Genomic DNA, 22,089 nt, shown 5'->3' with positions numbered 1-22,089 from the left:
TCCAGCAACCTTGGCAACAGACTTGATGTACGTGTTCCATTTCAGATCAGGAGTGAAGGTCAAGACCAGAAGCTTGTCAAAACATGGGGCTTCTCCTAGACGAGAGTCATCCATTTCAATTGATGCCAGATGGGGATCAGAGCGTTGATGATGTAAGGATAGGAGTTTGGTTTTAGATGCATTAAAGGTAACCAACCACGTCTTCCCCCACTGAACCACGCGCTCGAGATCAGAGGAGAGAAAATCAGAGATACCTTTGTCATTTACAGCCTTTGATGTGGTGCCGTAAATGGTCGTGTCATCAGCATAGATGTCAACGAATGATTTAAGTATGTTCTTAGGGAGATCATTGATGTAGATCAGGAAGAGAGTTGGGTCCAAGATGGACCCCTGAGGGACTCCAGCATTAATACTGCAGGCTTCTGATTTTTGTCCATCGACCACTACTCTTATGAGCCTATCAGAGAGAAATGATTTAATGATAGAGAAAACATGTCCAGTTATACTGTAGCTGGAAATCTTGTGAAGTAGGTCTTTATGCCATACCTTGTCGAAGGCCTTTGATATATCAAGAGCAATTGCCCTAGAAAGGAAGCCTGTTTCACGTTTTATTGTTATAACGAAATTCATAAAATATTTTATTTTTGTTTTGCTTTTTTAAATATAATGTTTGACTAAAAAGGCTATGATAGCGAAACTTGTCACGTTCAGAATAAGATTCCCTTTCTTAATTCATGCGTTTCGTGATAGCATGCCATTTTATATTTACGTGTAGCTGACTAACGAACGTGAGCTAACCTTGAAATAAACTGTTTAGAAAATAAGATGTTTTAGTAACAGATGTAAATATATAATAAACCTACAAGAGTGGAATACATAGCCGGCTTTCAACTATTAGAAAAATACTGTTAATCACGAAACCTTATAAAAACACATTCTATGTAAACAGAGAAATTACATTCTTGATATTTTGTGTTTCAATGCATTTTATTGGTATCATCTTTCAATGTTAAATCATTCATAAATTGTCAAATACATAACATGTGTTTCTGTTAATTTTTACTCACAGTAAACACCTTTGCTTATCTTTGGGTGATCAATCTTTTAGTTTTAGTTGAAAATAATATCATCTTGACAACACATAATCATGCATTAGTATTTGGCATTACATCATATAAAATATTTGAAAGATATCTGAATAGATCAACTATTTTCAATACACTTGCCAAACGAGTGCGGACCCAACAATTCTTGAATAACCGTTTGCTCCTGCCATTGATGTGAGGACAGGCGTTGATTTGTTGGAAAGGGACATTTCTGGTCGTTTATGCAGAATTGCTCCACAGAGACGGTGAAGTTGTTTAATGTAAAACAAGACATTTTCCCTTTTTCGTTTCATACAACAATCATTTATCAGACTTTCCACACAATACACAGCGTTTTCAATGATGAATGCAGTTTGAGATAGAAGTGTTTCTTACTATTGAAACTGAGCAATTCTTTATGCTGACACATATTGGCGTAACTACACGTATTTTGATTGCCAGTGAGAATGCTATGAAGGAAAGGCTGTTTTATGACTGTCTTTTGAGTCAGGATGAGCTAGCATACTGTCTGAATATATTGTGTGCTGGCAGGTGTTTTGGCGATTCCATTGTTAAGGTCCTTATGAATTACATTTCTTAATATGTTACATTAAATGAAGATAATAAATTTTATGATCGCAATTTATCTATTCTGCAAATTCTCTATGTCTAACAGAGAGGAAACACTTTTCTTTTATATACATCGATTATAAATAGACGACCAAGGCGGTTATACTAACCAAAAAAAATGTCCTAAAATATGTTATCTAACTCGTTTTATTTAAAATTCTTGCTACCACTAAAATATGCACCTCGAATTAATAACCACCGTCAATATTATTTTTTTCTCTTCACATTCGGCTGACTCGTCAGGGCTAATATCATCAGATAACTGAAAAGAAAAAAAGAAAACCCAATCACCTTACTTTGAACAAGGTTTGTTAGTTGAAAGCTCGCCCCCCCCCCAAAATGAAAATAAATAATTTAATGTATTTACATAAATAGTTAATAATATAATTTTGTTTTCTACAGTTTTTTATTCACCTGACGAAATATTTTTTAAAGATATAACAAACCACATTTTATTTGAAATTCGCGCCATCAAGCAAACGTACTAATCGATTCCGAGTGACAACAATAATCAATACCGCCAGATGTATCATTTTCCATCGTTAACAAAGACTAAACTTTTCAAAGTTAGTATAACAAAAAAAAAAAAAAAAAAACAAAAGCAAATTTCTAAAAAATGTATTCTCTAAATAACGTGTCTCACCCTTAAATTCTTTGTAACAAAAAAGGTTAAATATGATTGTAATAATTTAATTAGATAGTCCATAACACTTATCTGGCTTTCTAAACTGCTCAAATGCATTTTACGAAATACCAAATGTTCAAAGATGTATAGCAAAATAACTATAAACAGGGCGTGAGTTTAATGCATTAAACAGTCACAAAATATGTTACGATACTAAAGATCTACTTGTGAGGCATCCAAGTTTAAAAGTATGGAAAAGAACAAAAACTATAGAAATTTAGCTGTTTTGTTCATTTCAGAGGTTTGAAATAAATGTAAATGGAATATAATTAAACACAAACATAGATAAATGTCAATAAAAATGGAAATCACCCAACCACGCCTATATATTGAGAATTTTTGCCACATTTGTTGCCACATTTATTGCATCTTCCATTAATTTTTCACTCTTCGATAGAGTCTAAGAAATTGCTTCAAATCTAAGAGATTCCGTGCTATCGACTTCTAATATCTGTCTCCTTGTCGCAATGTGGTATCCCTGGGGCTGTTTTATGAAATTTTGTATGAGAATATGCTTTGACGAATTTCTATCATTTGTTCTCTCTTGACGTATATTCTCCAGACTTATTCGATAAACGGCAAAATCCCACCTCTTTACAATTAATGTTTAAGATGCCGAAAAGACTACGATGCCGAAAAGACTACTTTCGAATTGCTATATTTTGGCATTTCTTCGCTGTGTTATGATTTCCTAACTGTACTAACCCGCAGAAGTGTAGCTATACTATAAAGAGATATCTCGCTGCTCAACCGTCAATAGTCCCCAGTTAAACAAGTTATACCATATTAGCCCTGACGTTCCAAGGGAAGTATGACTTGTTTGGTGCAAAACAGAAGAAACGAAGCCATAAATCAAAGATATTCGTTACATGTTTGAACTGCAAAATGTTTCTAATCAAAATAAATGTTCAAGAATTATTTCTCATCTAAAACTTTTAACATCCTATTTATTGCTGTTGTACTTACCGACGTTTTTAATTTCTTTGCCGGAGTTGAAAAACCGTCATGGAATACAGTATTGAATCTAATACTGATAAAACTGAATTATGAATTTAGGGGAAAAAACAATTAAAGACACAAAAAAACAAAACATCTTGGCCTTCGAGACAATATCACAGTGATGAAAATACCTTACACATTTTGATGAAAGACATGGGAAAAAATAAACATAGAAGAACTGAAAACCAAAATTTTAAATGTAATTTCTGTAGCAAAAATAATAGATATTTAAATAGTTCAACATATAATCTTGTGGGGAAAATTAAGCCCCCCCCCCAATAAGGGGCACTCTGGATAGAAATAAAAATATCAGTTATGAAGGATTTCTCCTCCACCGGCCGAGGACAGAAAAGGTGAATTGTAGCATGAGAACAGATACTACTGCACTGTGATATTGTCTCGAAGGCCAAAAAGTTTTGTTTTTTTGTGTCTTTAATTATTTTTTACCCTAAATTCATAATTCAGTGTTATCAGTATTAGATTTTATATTGCTTTACAATTATATAATTTTACATAAATAATATTTATATTTTATATTGAATAAAGGTCAGTTTCATTATTAATCGAATTGGGTTCTTTTCTTTTCTATTTTAACGTGTTTTAATGTTCTTTTAAAAAATGCCGTCATGTACTATTGACAGTAACAGTTCTACAAATCTTACCTACATTGCCTGCAGGAACTTTTCAGTTAACAGGCCTTCCATATCTCGGTGGCCATGGTTATACATCATCTAATTATTATTCAATAGATGAGTCATACAATTATGATGTCATCTGTCTCGACGCCATTTTCTTTATTTTGATAGACCAAATCATTTAGGACGTTACCTATGTCGTTATCTAGTTCTATTTTAACAAATGTTATAATTATGAAGTCCTTATTTTTGGTGATATCAAAAGTTACATATAATCCTCTATCTCTGAGTTAATAGATTAAAACGGAAAAATAATGCTAGAAACATTATACATTCAAAACTTAGTAATGTTTATCTAAAAAAGTATATCTATAAAATCTCTATAATTAATAGGTTGAGTGTAAGAATAAAAGTTTAGGGAAATCTTGATTAATTAGGATTTAATAAAAGCAGACAAAATTCAATGCAAATCTATTTGTGCTACTAAAAACATTAAACATATTCAGAAGTCTGAAATTAAGGTATTTATTTATTCACCCAAACAAAGTCTATTGCAACTGAGATGTAAAGGGATACTGTAACTATGGAGAAGTTCATGCATTCGTTAATCTTAATTGGTGAATTATGAAGCGTAATACTGGTTATCACTACATTCACTTTTTCATTTAGCATGAAACTTATATAAAAGAAACATATCTTACATCAGAACTCTTAAAGTATTGATTGTAACAGGTCATTTAGTTTGGTAGCGTATTCCGTAAAAAGAAATTGAAAAATATAAAATATTTAAAAAAGCGTACAAATTATATATATATATATATATATATATATATATATATATATATATATATATGTGTGTGTGTGTATGTATATATATACAATATGTATATATATAAAGAGAGTCATATATATATATATATATATATACAAAGAAGAGAGCCATATATATATATATATATATATATATATATATATATATATATATATATATATACTAGCATTACAAGCCGGTGTTGCCCAGGTGTTTGGAGGTGTATGTTGAGCAAAAAAAAAGCGGTCCATTTTTTTAATTTGACCCCTATTATGACCCCTTAACATTTATTGTCTGGCGCTTAGATCAATTCTCCAAGGAACCTATATCTAAAATTTTAAGGATTTGATCTAAAATTTTCTAAGGAGTTTGGTAGATGTCTCAAACGGCCGAAAACGGATTGCAAAGATTTTCCCAAATCAGAGTACCCTGTATATCAATACGTAAAATATGGCTCTGTATATCAATACGTAAAATATGGCTTGAATAAGCCTGTTTCGATATTAACATTTAAAAAATCTGTGGGTATCCGGGTGTTTTGGGGTGTGTTAATGAAAACCTGACAATAAGCGAAGTAAAAAAAAAAAGACAAAAACGAACGTTACGTGAAAATGGCTTAAATGACACTGGTTCAATATTTAAAGTTAAAAAATCGAAAACAAAGAGATCTCACTCCACGATTCAAACCCAAAACGTTTAGATAATGAACCAATGCTCTAACCAACTGAGCTACCACGACGTACTTGAAATTCTCTCAGTTCTTCAACTATTTAAACTAAATCAGGTAATGACGTCATTTGACACATACGTAGAACCGGTCGTCGTGTAGAAAATTCTCGATTTCAGAAGGAGAAAAATTAACGTTTGTAGCCAATGTTTGGATATTTTTTGGGCGAAAGATGGATCTCCAATATGATACCAAATTTGTCAATTTTTGTTCTGTCTGTCGAAAGTTTTTAGCGGACACACAAACACACATGCACACATACAAACATACATACAAACATACACACATTTTCGCTTTTATATTTATATATATATGTGTGTGTGTGTGTAAACACATATATATATATATACATACATACGCACACATGCATATACATATACACGTATATATATATATATATATCAATTCACATCTACGCTAAGTCATGTGTAATCTATGGTTGTCTTAGTGTCATTAGTCTTTCTGTATATTTACGTAAATATATTTGGATTCTCATGCGCACGCCATTTTTTCTCGCGTACTACATATAGAAAAACATTTTTCGAAAAACAAATCCACAATGTTACGGATATCAACAAATCTATGTATTCATTTTGTTATTCTCAGAACACAAAATAAAATTAGTATCCAGTTAACGCAGTGCCAACCTTTTTAAAACCCATAGTAATATGTACTGCGTAAATCAGTATTCATGTCCTAAAATGTTCGTAGCTTTTACGCGGTGATAAAAGCAAACATAATTAAATAAACTAACTCATAAATAGAATAACCGATGAAAGGTTTTATGTGTTGTTTTTGGTAGAGACGAGAGCTTGAAAATACAAAAAAAAACACACACACACATTATGTGTTTTGGGTAATTTATAGAATTTGCCTTTCAGAACAGGTGAATTTGTCCACGTAAATAGCCTTTGTTATTGTCTTGTTTTTACAAAAAGATAAAATAAAACAGTTGTTTTTTTACATCGCAATGTAGATTTTGATTTACTCTTCCGGATACTTTATACTTTATTTACTGTTTAGGATAATATGTCTAACTTTTTAATTGTTTTTTTTTTAATTCAGGAAACACCTTTGTAAGTAGGTATTTCATACACAACTTTGCACATACACTCGCGCATGCGCACACACACACACCTGCATTTATGTGTGTGTGCGTAACATATAAACTCTATTTTTTTAACTAAGATTGATAAACAGTATTATAAATTTTACCGATTTCACTAAATAGTATTTCAAGAAAACTATAAATATATTTTATTCAGTGGATTTAATTTATAAAGACATTTGAAGCTCCATAGGTTCATACATGGATTGGTCTGATGCATGAAACACGCTAGATATTTCACAGGCAAAATTATTAATGACACATCGCGATTATGATAACATTCCTAGGACAGAGGAAGGGGTTTAATATTGTTCAGTCACTTCCAGTCACATATGTAATAACTTTTATTCATTTATAAAATGTTCAAATTAATTTAAGTAACGTTGCGGTTTTTGTTGGCCCTCGTAACTTCTGCACTGATGATTTTGAAAAGATGAAACACTAGTGTCTGTCTGTATCAAGAATGATTATATATATATATATATATATATATATATATATATATATATATATATATATATATATATATATATATATATATATCGGAATAAATGCAAAAATTAGATGCTGTACCAATTTGATGAGTGAACTTATTTTAGCATGATACTAAATGTGTTGGTTTGTAAATCCATAGACTTTTGTTCTCTTTTCTCATGTCTTTTTGAATTGAATCATTGATTGAGTATTCACACTTGTAAGTTTGAAAGTTATTTAGATATGCTTTCGAATCGTTTAATGAGTAGTTGACTACTACAATTATTATTCCCTGAAGAAGAATGAAATATATATATATATATATATATTGAATTATGACTTAATATCATAATTTTACATTTTAATTTTATTTGTTCAAATATTAATAAGAGAGAAGGACTGAATATTCTTATATTTGTATTTTTTGTAATTGTGAAATTTATCCTCAATTATTAAAGTAGAAATTACGTTAGAAGATGCTTGAAAATTAAACGTAATTTAAACCCTACATCCGGTTATCTTTTTTTTTGTATACACATCACCTCACTTTACAACCCATGTATTTTATACTATTATCAGCATTGCTAAACCCGTACATACTAAACGATAAGCTATAAAAATATTAACTCATACGTCATCCTGTTTTCTAACTCATTTTTATGACATCTTAGTGAAAACTTTCTATCAGCTTTAGAATCGAATCAATAAATAGTCGTGGATATTCTAGTGTTTTAATTCCTGGTCAAAGTGCAATAAATTTCCGGTGCACAAAACGTCGCTCGTTTAACTGATACTATTCTCAACATTTTAATGAAAAAAGTTAGAACCTTTACTTTTTGAGCGACCTTCGTATGTCGGAAATCTTTATACGAGGATGAATAAATTGTGGAACATAAACTCTTATCGGCGCTGATGAAGAGACAAAATCATTTCCGGATGAAAATATTTTGGTAAGTATGGGTCAGTTCAAACTACATGTGAATATAATATAGAATTACTTAGGATTTCTGAGACGAAATAAAATAAGGCGAGAAAAGTCAAGCCAAATGGCTCTAAAAAGTTTTCACTTCTAAATTACTTGTCAGACAAGTATCGGCACCGAAATGTTACGAATGTAACATGTAAGTGTAACGGTATTGAATGCGCCAGGCAGTAGCAAATTACTTTGCTTATAGGTGAGTTGTTAGGCGAGCTGTTTGACAAAGAGTTAAGAGAATCCTGATGTTGGAGAAACAAGAAAATGTGTTTTATTGTGATATTGTTGAAAAAAGTAATTTCTCAACGGAGTAAAGTAAACATTTGGCGCTAGGAGGCCTGACATGACATCCCTGAAAATATCGGCAGCAGACCACATGTATTATATAAAGCAACAGATCACCTTGCAGGTGATAAGAATAAACTTGAAAGATGAAAAAATCGCGCAAGAAATAGCGGTAGAAAGAAAATTTATAGAGATATGTAATAAATAAGAAAGAGAAAAAGATTCCGGAAGAAAATAATAATCAAGAAAATAATAATAAATAGAGAAATGGTCATAATGTTCAGAGAGGGAAAAATCCTATAAAACCATTTGACAGATGAGAAAAGAACTTGCTTGCTGGCTATCGAAGGGTAGGTACCGTGTGTTTTGGTTTTAGACCTAAAGGTGGATATTTCTCTAAAGAGCTAAGTAGAGAAGTACTTCCTTCTCTGACTGAAAACAATATAAGAAATCCAAGTTGAAAATATTCTACTTCTTAGAACCGTTAAGAACCCGAATACTTTTACGTCCCTTGGTACGATATGTACCTGAAATTTCCTATGAATTTCGTGTATAATGAAATAATCTTTGAGTAATCATTGATTATTGAATTGCTTGGATTTGAAAACACAGTGTTTTATAGCGCCGACACCACACACACAAAAAGACAAGATTGCATGGAGATAAGCGATATACCATTTATCTGGGTACCAACGAGAAGTCAACCACTGCGTCTTTCTCTCTTTTTTTCTTTCTCTCTCTATTTCGTGCCGTCTCTCCTCGTCATTTTTATGTCTCTCTTTTTATTTCATTGTAAACTCGATCCAGAATTGGTTATATTTGCATTATTTGTATTAATGTTTCATCTTGAGTGTTACAACGTTTCGGTCGATGCAAATACCGACTTTCTTCAGTTGAATCTTGTCTAATTCGGGAATCGTTCTATCGAACTCGGGATTCAACTGCCCGACGGGCGTTATAACGTTACTTATCTGTAGGTTAAAGGTTCAACTCTTAGTATAAATGCATAGTGCTTAGGACTTCCATTCAGTCGTAAAATACGTTTCTGTACATTATCATCATTGAAAAAAGAAAACAAAATAGAATAAACAATGTTCAGGGATTTTCACTACGAGTTTAAACTGTTTATATATATATATATATATATATATATATATATATATATATATATATATAGTAAGTTATAAAATGTATATGGCGATTAAGCTACACTGATTATTCCGCGTTTCATCTACTCTGTGACTCTTCAGGCTTATGCGCGAATTCTGTGGTTGTTTGTCGTTTTTATATGGGCATCTTCTATTGAGATTTTATTAAGCCAATCAGCTTTCTAGTATCCCCCGCGCCCTTCCTATCAGCCAATGAGCATGCATTTATCGGACAAAGGCCTATTTGACCTCTGGTTGACCTGTTCCTTTGTGTGTGCTCTATTTAGTCTGGATATTTAGTTTCTTGATCTGTTTTAAATATAGGTTAGTGTTTTGTATTTATATATTTTTTATGTTAGTTTATATATAAATATAACTATGTGCACATAGTTATATTTATATTTATTTATATTATGAATGTACTTTTGTGGTCATAATATTGAGAAAAGTACATTCAACAATAAAAAAACACCGTATGAAAACAACACTAGCGAATAGACACTGGCAACTCAAGGAAAGCGGATATTCGCCGGTAGTCGAATGGAAAATAATAAGACAAGCTACCACCTAAATGGTAGGCAGCTTAGGATCCCCGTTTTCTAATAAAACTTTTCATCCTTAAATAGTAAAATTCTCTTTTATAATTGAAGCCTTTTGAGAAATCGGCTTATGCAAGTCTATTTCTATTTAACAATTTAGTGAAGTTTTTTCTTTTTTTCATCCTTTATAGTTTAATTATCTTTTGTAATTGACTAGCATGTGTGCCCAGGATTGCCCGAGGGTTTGGAGGTGTCTGTGTGCGTTGGTAGGGGGTAACAAAAAGTGTTGGTAGGTAGGTAGGATAAAATCAGGAGTCTTTAGGCGAAGGTGGAAAATAATGTGTGAAAAAAAAACTGACATGTTTACCGGCTCGGCCAGTAAGGGAGAGTAACAGAAAAACGTTATAATTTATTTAAGAATTAACAACCGAGGTCAAATATCAAGCCATAGAAATCGCGCAGTTAACTCATACTGCGAGGCAGTTTTTTTTTTTTTTCACAAATTAACAGGTGCGTGAATTTGAATTTAATGAGGTAAAAAAGAAAACCGCAATTAACCCTGAGTAGTTTTTTGTGATTTTGTTTCCTCCAGATTTTGGGGGGAAACTCCGCTCCCTATAAAAAGGGAAGCGTCCAAAGGAATAGCAATTGTTTGATATATATATTATTTCCAACGGTACTTTCTAAATTTTTCATGCGTATGGACTTAAGTACGATAATAATGAATAAAGTTGGAGTTCTATATATTTTTGTTCCGATTCTGCTAGTTTCATATAAGTTTTATGTTTTAACTTTGATACAACCGGGGAGGGGCAACTTTGCTCGGTTGTAAAATACGTATAAATATGATATTTCCATTTGTCCGGATCTCGTATATATAATTATAGAATTATGATTTCAAAAGTAACAAAAATATTTGGGTGCCATCAGCTAGAATCGAAACTGAAAGCAAAACTGTAGTATTCAAAGATGTACCAACGCGACACGCATATGAACTGAGTAAAAATAAATGTATAACGAAATTTTCAATTTTGACTCCTTACAAATTATTTAAACCGGTTAAAGGCCCATAAAAGAACGGTCAATGAAAAATCCAATCATCTGAGACGCCTAGTGTCGTACTGTGACTTTTATTTTCAGAAATGAGAAAGTTTTACAATATAGAGCCAGATAGACAGAAACAGAAACAGAAACAATAAAACCAGCCATATAGCCTTTTATATATTCGATAATCAATAGAAAATTAACTGTATAATAATAAATATAGAACTATAAAAAATATAATATTTAAGCGTATCTCACGACCGGGTAACGCCGGACAGTCTGCTAGTCAGTTATAAAACAATGTGTGGATTGATTTAATTTAGAACTACTAAACTTGTTTTTTCAAAATTAAGTGCGAGGCCAATAAAGTTGAAGTCTCCGTAATGGTTTCTTTTGTAATTTTAGTTTAGACACGGTCTTTTAAAATCGGCTGTACGCTGTGTTCATTTAATTTCAGATTACAATTAACAGTACGTCTAGTCGTTCGATTTGATCTAAATTTATGTTTCTATTTAAAGAGCGTGAACAAAGGCAGCCTACGTTGAAACTGTGATCAGGAGCACACTTAGTCAAACGCACACCCACGCACATACACACATAGACACATATATGTGTGTGTGCGTGTGTGTGTGCGTGTGTGCGTGCATATACGTGTGTTTGTATAATAAACAGAATATATGCACATTTTATTCACATGTAAATAAAAATAAAAATGACATATAAATAAAAACATATAAATATAAAACATATATCTGATGCTATTTATTGATGAGCTCGCTTACATTAACTTAATAAATTCTATGTATTTTAAAAGGGAGTTACTTTTCAATCACATTATATTATATATATATATATATATATGATTATTATTATTATTATTATTATTATTATTATTATTAATAATAATAATAATAATAATAATAATAATAATAATATAGACACATTTAGAAGTCGCGACACAAAAGATTTTTTCCACAGATTGTCAGTTAAAGCAAGAAGTCCTCGTCAGGCGACTGAATAAATTTTTACTTTCCACAGAAAAACTAGTGTTCAAATGAAGACAGAGAAAATGTTCTATTTACTTAAATTCAGATATTATAAAATTAAAAGGAAGGGGGGAGAGGGGGTAATGTAATATATATATATATATATATATATATATATATATATATATATATATATATATATACTCAAATTATTTAAAATAAGGGAATAACAAAAAAGAAAAAAGAAAGAAGGATATCTACTGTTATCAGTATGGAGGACGGAAGTTAGTAGGACATTATTAGATGAGGAGGTGAAAAGGTGAAATGGCGTAAGAGGGGGAAGAAGAAGGTGTATATAAACAAAACAGAACTGGGTTGGGGAATGGTTGAAGATATCGGTTGGTAAAATCGAGAAAATGTAGCTGAGAAAAAAAATCAGACATGCTCGTTTAGAAATAAAAGTGAAAGATAAAAAAAAAACAGAATCTTATTAATTAAGGGTAAGTGAAGAATTCAGAAGCATATACAACGCTATCTAATTTTTAAGACACGAACTATTAGCATTCAGAGGTTATTACCTGGGTTACTTTAGAGCTAGATCATAAAAATACCAGATTAAATTCATATAGTATATTAGTTTGACTGTCTGGAGTATATATGTCACATAACCCCTTTTCTCTCTCCTTTTAAATTTGACAACGTTTCATTTTAATTAAATAGAACTTTTCTATTCTTCATTTCCGGAATGTTTCCTCTTTGGAAAGCACCAATTTTTTACGTTATTTGACAAGGGCGTGTGCTTTTAACTATCAACAATTTGAGAATATAAGTATGTCCTGTGTCGCGACCTTGTGAAATTGATAAAAATGACAAATATATATATTAGTATCCTCTTTTGAGCACTCTAAATAACCCCATTAAATTCATTAGTTATCACTCCTGAATACTACAGCATGATATATATATATATATATATATAAACGTGCTGATCAAAACAATAGAACATCACGTTTTTAGCTCTAAATTTTTATTAAGGACGATCTGTGAGATGTAATTGGTGCTAAAATATCCCTATCATGATAAACTAACTGAAATAGTTGTTTTATGAGAGAATATTTTTTCATATCAATTGCAATGTCAGTTTTTTAATATTTTGGGTTTCAAAATAATAGAACAATGCATGTAAGTAAACAAAATAGTTTTTTTTTATTACCATAATTACAAATAAAATTAATTATTATTTAGTAGCAGTACCTTTTGCCTTGATAACAGCATCAATTCACCGAGGCATGGAATCAACAAACTTCTCGCGATCCTATGCAGACACTGAATCCCATGTGTTCTGGATTGCAAACTTCATGGCTGCAATGGTAGTATGGTCTTTTTTGCGGTGCTTCCTCTTTATCTGGTACCACAAGGTTTCAATAACGTTCAAATCTGGCGAGTTCACCGGCCATTCAAGAACAAGTATCGACCGTTCTCGAAACCAGGAACGTGGTGTTGGCAGAGTGCGCCAGTGCCAAGTCATGTTCAAAAATGATGCCTGTAGCCTCACTGTCAAACTGGTTATCAAACACTGGCAGTAAATTAGCTTCCAGGATATCTTGGTACACTTTTCCGCTTACAGTTCCTTTGATGAAGCATAAATTACCAACACATTTAGCACTCATACAGCCCCACAAGACTGCGGAAACTTCACAGACTTCGTAACGCATTCTTGGTAATACCGTCCAATCTGTTGTATCACCTAAGATAAAAACAAAATATAATAGGACTTCAGATATACCGCTCCATCGTACAGTGTATCGATACTCTATGGCTGACTGGGATAGCTCCCGTACATTTATATCAGATCTACCTCTGCGTGCCATGTTTAAAAAAGGATGTGTCCTCTATAGTATTAGACCAGGCGAAATGAGTAACTACAATTTATAGTTAGTTTCATACCCTCGAAAATTTTTCAGCAAAAACCTCAAAGCACGCCGTGGTTCTCCCCAGAATGTGCTTTTGCCATTGCGCACATTAATCACTTTTTCCATTGCTTCCGACGTAATATATGTACTGAGACTAAAGCCGCTTTCAGGACTGCCAGCAACCACTGTAAAAACGTAATAAAGAACGCAAGGGAGTTTTATGCACAGTCCGTCAAGTCCAAGGTAAATGAGCAGCAGCTTGGTTTCTATTAGTTTTGGCAAATAGCAAACAGAATCCTCAACAGAAGTGTGAGCTCTATCCCAACTCCCATCAATGGACCTGAGTTAATCTCGTCAGTATCAGACAAAGCCAAACTCTTTGCCAAGAACTTTGCAGTTAATTCTACCCTTTACAACCAAGGCCGCAAACCAACCCTATTTCCTTGTATATCAGAAAACTGCTATGCGACACACGAATATATGTACGTGATGTTTCCAAGCTAATCAAAAACCTTGATTCTAGTAAAGTAACTGGCCGTAAAGTAAACTGACGGCATTCCAATTATATTGCTCAAAAGGCTTCAATCGGAACTAGCGCCCATACTTTGGAAAATCTCATCGGTATGTCGTGTATTTAATAACACGAGTTATCGCTCATCTCCTCTTAGTACATAAAAATAAATTCATCATGAATAAGCTGCTGGAATCTGTGCTAAATAAAGAAGTAGTCAACATATCAGCAAAAATAACCTTCTCAGTGACATGCAATGTTTTCCGTTCTGCTAGATCTACAGCAGACGTGCTTACATTTATATCTCATAGGATTGGTGAATCCCTCGACGGAGGCTTCCTCTCAAGGGAAATTGCTCTTGACATATCAAAGGCCTTTGATAAGGTATGGCATAAAGATTTACTTCACAAGATCTCCAGTCATGGTATAGCTGGAAATATCTTCTCAACTATTAAATCATTTCTCTCTGATAGATTGTAGTGGTTGATGTGCAGAAATAAGAAGTTCTCAGTATTAATGCTGGAGTCCCTCAGGGGTCCATCGTGGGTCCAACTGTCTTCCTGATCTACATCAATGATCTTCCAAACCACATCCTAGTATCATCCGTAGACATTTCTGCTGACGACACTACCACCTATGTCAGCACTTCGAAGACCGCAAACGATTAAGTTCTCTCTGACTCTCTCCTCTCTGATCTTGAGCACGTGGTACAATGGGGAAAACGTTGCTGATTACTTTTAATGCATCTAAATCCAACCTTCTATTACCATCAACGCACTGTTATCCAGCTACCATCAATCGAAATGAATGGCTCTCGTCTTGGGTAGGCTTCATGTTTTGGCAAGCTTCTGATCTTTACTTCCGATCTGAAAGGGAACACGTATGTCAAATCCATTGCCAAAGTCGCTGAGAAAATGGTGGGATGCTTCTACCGCTCCAGTAGATATCTCACTCCTGATGCAATTCTCTACCTCTAAAAGACAGGTTCGACCTACGACAGAGTACTCTTGCAACGTCTGGGTAAGAGCTGCTAGAAATCAGATTATCCTGTCTCGAAAGCGTTCAAAATAGACTTTGTAGCTTGATGGAGGATGCCATTTTCTCTTCCTTGCAACGTCTTTCCCACAGAAGAAAGATAGCCAGCCTTGCTTTATCGTTATTTTCATGACAGGTGCTCATCTGAACTTCAATCGATGGCCCCCCTCTCGCCAAACTTTTACAAAAAACACTCGTCTAGCCAGAACCACTATCAACAATTTCCTACACACTTTATCTGTGCCTACACCTAAACGTAGATTCCATGAACAGGGCTTCTTTCTTAGAACTGCTCGCCTGTGGAACTCTTTCCGTTTGCCTGCTTTCCAGCTGACTACAGTCTGATTTTCGTCAAGTCCAAAGTGAACAAGTTCTTATTGAACCGTCCCCCTAAGTAATCCAAGTTACAAAATCTAATGTTTACTACGCTAAAATCACAATGACTAATGTATACCCATTAACCCTTCTCCTCAAGTGACCTCTGGGCCTTGATAAGTGGTGACCTCCATGTAAAAAAAGTCCAATAATCTCTGAACTTGAAATCGATCGCACCGATGCTTTACTGCTTTTCTGTAAATCAAATATAAATAAATATTTTCAAATATATTTAAGTTTTTTTTTGTTTTAAAATCTATATAATAGAAAGCATGGTGCACGCATTGTTGTTGTTGGTCTTGTTGTTGGGTCTGCTGTTGTTATTAAAGGTGATGGTGGTAACACCCGTTTGTCTGCAAAGATAATGGAGTTCTGCACTCCAGATCTATCTGGTGCCGAATTGTAGCGTCTGAAGTGATTGTGTGAAAGTTTACTCCACGAATACAAAATCTTTCTACTAAACAAAAGAACTAAAATTTAAAAAATAAAAATTTCCTCGTTTTCTTTTTAATAATTTTCATCAATATAATATTCTACTTATCCTTTCTTTAGTGAATCCGTACATTGCAAAATGCCAAATATAATTTTTAGGCCAAACTACTTTATTAATATTTATATTACATTGCGTGTTGTGGTGGCGTGCGCACATATTAACTGTCATTGAAAAAATTTTAAGTTTACCGAATTTATTCTCTCGACTGCGGGCGCTAAATTATATATATATATATATATATATATATATATATATATATATATATATATATATATATATATATATACACGTTTTTAAAGATAATTATCAATTGACACGTGTTTCATCGTCTAGGACTTATCAAAGTTGCTGAATTTAGCAATATTTGTGAGTCGTAGACGACGAAACACGTGTCAGTGGATAATTATATTTTAAAAACAATATATATGCCGATCCCTATGTGGGGGTACCTAATTGGTTAAAGGGAAAATTATTCCCAACTCGTATTTAAGTAAAAATGCACCTTTGTAAATGATTGAATTAATTCAAAAACGTATCGCAAAAACAAAAACAAATTACATCTCTCTCGCTCTGTCTGTCTGTCTCTCTCTCTCTCTCTCTCTCTCTCTATATATATATATATATATATATATATATAGATAGATAGATAGATAGATAGATATATGGAAAAAAAGAAAAAAACCTCCAGACATCATGGAAATTTTCAATGTTTGTCTTTATTTCTCATGCGCCTTCTTCGTGAAATGATAGTGATGAGTGGGGTTTATTTTCTTTTAGTCTTCATTAACATTTTTTATTTCTTGAAAAGTCCACCGCCAAATTTGGGACGAAATGTTGAAAATTTCCTTAAATGCTCCATTTTTTTTCTTTTTCCATGACGTCATAATATCGTACCTACATTTATCCACACACACACACACACACACACATTATATATATATATATATATATATATACATACACACATATATATATATATATATATATATATATATATATATATATATATATATATATATATATAAAGAGTTTATTAATGAATTTCTTTATTACATTTTCACCCCAAACAAAACACAGTACCACTTTGATGTTGGGGCTACTATGGGGAACATAATTTGCAGTGATGCAATGTATGGAGTTTAGCAACAAGATGAATGTTTATATTACACTCGAACTTGTGCATATCAGTATATTTGGGGAAGCAGGAACCCAGAAGGGAGTTCCAAAGTCTAGAAGTTCCGAGGAAAAAACTATGAAAATAGAAGGTTTTGTGACATCAAGGGATTTGAACTGTGCAGGAATGGAACCTTGCTGCTTGTCGGGTCTATCGGGAGCATTTACGTGGAGGGGATATAACGGCTTGTAGTTCGTCGGGGCATCCACCATTAAATACTTGTAAAAAGGTATAGGGATACCACGTTTCATCGATGGGACAGATATGTAAGCTTAGATGACAGTTCAGGGCCTATTAGGTTAACGAGTCTCTTTTGAACCCTGTCTAAGAGTGAGGGACTACTAGCAGATTCCCCATCTCAAATGTGAGAACAATACTCCATACATAGACAACTGGTGGCCTTGTAGAGGTACAGGATACTTTCAGACTACGTTACTTTCTAGATCAGCAGACGCAGCAATGCTCTCGATGTATCAGTTGCATCTCATGTTCTCTGTGAACGTTAAACCAAGGATTTTGAACGAAGTATTTTCAGGTGATGTATTTTTAGTCATAGCTATTTATGATTGAGACGGTTTCTTGTAATTATTAAAGAACATGAGCTTAGTTCTGGCAACATTAAACGTAAACATCCATTTTCGTCCACGTTTCACTACGAACTGGATGTCTTTAGGTTTTTCGCCATTTCTTTAAATATGTGTTAATTCGTTTTTCCGTCGTGTCTGTTATAGCGCGCCTTGTCGTCAGCAAATATGCCTATCTCAGAGACAATTTTATTAGGGAGGTCATTTGTGAATACCAGGAATAATAAAGGCCCAATGTTCGATCCCTAAGGTACAGCTGGATTTATATTGTATTGTTTGACGTTCGACCATCGAGGATAACCTGGATTCTTCTCTTATTTAAGAACGGTTTGTGTTAAGTATCGTCCAGTAATAGTATAGGATCTGATTTTCATGAGAAAGCAATCGTGCCATAACCTGTCACTCGTAAAAGATTTAGATATATCTAGAACTAATGCCTTTTCCTCCCTTTCTTTATCCAGTGCATGGTATATACGTTTAAAGATTACAGTTAAGATATCTACAGTAGAACAGGCTTGCCTAAAGCCACATTGATTGTCAGGCAGAAGTTAAGCAACTGTCAGCTGGTGGGCTAGAGCTTGATTAACAATGGACTTAAAACTTTTGTCTAAAAGAGAAAGGAGGAGAATCACGTCCCTAATTTCAACGTTTCGGTGCATTCTCTAGTGTTTACCGTATATTCTTTCTTAGCTGTTTCTATTTCCTTCTTACAATTATTTCTAGCTTCTATAAACTGATGTCTCTTTGTACTGGACTTATGCCAAATAAATCTGCGGTATGCATATCGCCTTTGAGAAATGGCAGCTCTGCCAGTAGAAATAAACCAATGGATAGAGTGGGGTTTGCTATAAAACTCTGGTGTGGGAAAAGGTGCATTAGTTGCCGCATTGAGCCATTCAGTGGTTTCATTTTGCCTCTGTGCAACAGAAAGAGAAAAGATATGTCTTTATGGGGCAGCTCTGATGATATCTCTGCTGGCAACCGAACCAGCCTTATTGTAGTACCTTATCGTTTTAAGCAATGGCTTTTCAACTTGGGATCGAGAGTTTAGAGTTATGTCTATAATTATCACAACATGATCAGCATTCCTAAGTGGGCAATGTGCAGTTGTTACACAATCGTTGTCAGAAATCGATCTACAAGTAAAGCTGGCTGATTTTTGACGATCTGAGAAACGGGTCGCGAAGGTTACAGTCTGTGGCAAAGAATGGGATATTGAAAAGAGCTTTTGGATGATGCTACCAGCTGTATAGGTGCAGTTTAAGACGCCAAGCCAATTACAATTGTAGGCATTAAAGTCACCAAATACATGTATTTAGGAACTAGTGTCAAAGAAAAATGCCACATTTATGCTATACGAGACATGATTGATTAGAATCCAGTCCTGAGTCGAGGGAGAGCGATAAAGAAAATATAAGTAGCTAATGCTATGTTGTAACGTTAGTTTAAATCACATTAAGGCATTGAAATCGGATTCTAATTTAGGTTCCCTAGTCATGGGGAGAGTGTTACGAATAAATAGTTCAAGTCCGTGCATGTGTCTTTCAGACTACTTAAGAAGATATTCAAACACGCTAAAGTAGTAAGGAAGGTTGAAGGAGTGAAAATGCATTTCATTAGCGCTAGGATATTCGGGGACTTTGCTAGGAGAATAATTTTCCATCATCTAAGTCAGTTATGTCCACAGATATCAGTAAATGCGAACCCCAAGGGAGAGGGAAGTGAATCGTTCTCGAGTATGTGTTTGGTTTGATCGTTATTTTGGATTATGTTATTTTATTTCATAGTTTCAGTTTCATTTTATTGAATAGTTTCAGTTTCATTTTATTGAATAGGTTCAGTTTCATTTTATTTCATAGTTTCAGTTTTATTTTATTTCATAGTTTCAGTTTCATTTTATTTCATAGTTTCAGTTTTATTTTATTTCATAGTTTTAGTTTTATTTTATTTCATAGTTTCAGTTTTATTTTATTGAATAGTTTCAGTTTCATTTTATTTCATAGTTTCAGTTTCATTTTATTTCATAGTTTTAGTTTTATTTTATTTCATAGTTTCAGTTTTATTTTATTTCATAGTTTCAGTTTCATTTTATTTCATAGTTTCAGTTTTATTTTATTTCATAGTTTCAGTTTCATTTTATTTCATAGTTTCAGTTTTATTTTATTTCATAGTTTCAGTTTAGTGTGAAAAGTGCTAGACAAAATAAAGTTGCATAGCCACTAGTATGCAATACAAAGAGACCATTAGCAAACCGCTCAGCCAAAGGAATATTGCCGGGGGAATACCCATTTGAGATGAGTGAAAAGTGCCTTTCCATGCGCGGCATAACACTATAGGCATTCTAATACTACACAATTGATGATGAGCGCTATCAAAGAGTTAGCGTCCCTTTACTGTCAGTTGGACTACATCAGCTGGACAAACTTTCAAACCGGTACTCTCAAACCTGTCAGAGAAGAGTGGCATAGTCCATTCATGTAAGCATACATGATAAACAAGCATCTCCAAAATGCACGCGGTTAGGGAAAGGGGAATGAAGAGGAGACGGCATTCATTGCCCTAGTTAGGAAACAAGGCCCCTCTAATAAGTCTCTGAGGTCGCACCTGTGCTCCTGACTAAAAGGCAAATAAGGCGTATGGGATTCGGGTGAAAGGCAGTGTCTATCTACTCCTTAAACAGTTTAAGTTTACAGACCGGTGATTTGATTGAGTCACAAGCTCTGGGGAGGTTGCTGACCAGGACCGAGAAAGCTTCCCTCTTGCGTTTGGTGTCAAGACGTATGATGCCGGTGGCACAGATTTAACACCGGAGTTTTCTTTCTCCTAGATATATGGTCCATCAATACAGAGGGAGTTATCGCCACGTCTGGTTTCAAAGCCAGACATTTCCACACCCCCGCATGAATAGTTTGTAAAATACGAGTTTGTATCAAAGATAATAAGTATTAGCTTTGAAGTTATACACCTCAAAATATGATTGAGATTGAAAGATGTGGTTATTCACACGTTTTGAGTAGAAACGCGGGTGGGGGTTTTACATGAGTATAGGGGTGTAGAGTTATGGTTAATATCTACTAGAGTTCAACGAGGATTAAATATGATTTGTGGATTACTTAATACATTGAAAAAATTATAGTATAACGGGTCATGATACGATTCGAAATGAGTTTCGTGTGTTAGTTTTCATGTAAAAACAAGCATCAGTACGTTAGCCCATCTAAGGAGAAGAAAGATATAGTTGCTACTTAATATAGATCACTTTTATAACTAAAAACTATGTTTAATAAGTACCTATCTTATAGATAAGGTATAGAATATAGATATATGTTATAAGATAATGCATTCCTTCTCAATATATAACAATAGATGTTTTGTATCGGTATTAAAAGGTCGGCTTTCTAAAGTTAAGGACCAGAACTAAAACCCCTCTCCTTGGATACGTTCAAAGTATGTGATTTTTATCAGGTTGCGGAGAAGTGCAATTGGTTATTTTTCCATTTGGAACAGGGGAGATAGTATAACTTACACGAATACAGTATTAAGATATAGTAAGATAAACAGAGATTTGGAAACGGTTTAGGAATATAAAGATATGGATAATGTTTATACTGCAAAACAGGCACAGCAGTTGTCTTGGAAGCAAAGTAACTAGTCTTTTTAACTCGACATTTAGAAAATAATGTTTGCCAGTTATTTTAGTATCATACATAAGTAACCATAGACGTACGGCTTGTATAAGCCCTATATATAAACACACACTTAGTCAAGAAATGATAATTCATGATTTTCAAAACGAGTGGAGAAATATTAGTAATTAAGAGCAGGAGAACAAGTTTAGGTGAATAAGCAATAGATTTACTATACTAAGTAAG

The sequence above is a fragment of the Euprymna scolopes genome, chromosome 4, assembly GCF_053919585.1.
Source record: "Euprymna scolopes isolate OS-2025 chromosome 4, ASM5391958v1, whole genome shotgun sequence".
NCBI classification, from domain to species: domain Eukaryota; kingdom Metazoa; phylum Mollusca; class Cephalopoda; order Sepiida; family Sepiolidae; genus Euprymna; species Euprymna scolopes.
The sequence above is the reverse complement of the archived record's forward strand: the minus strand, read 5'-3'. Positions refer to the sequence as shown.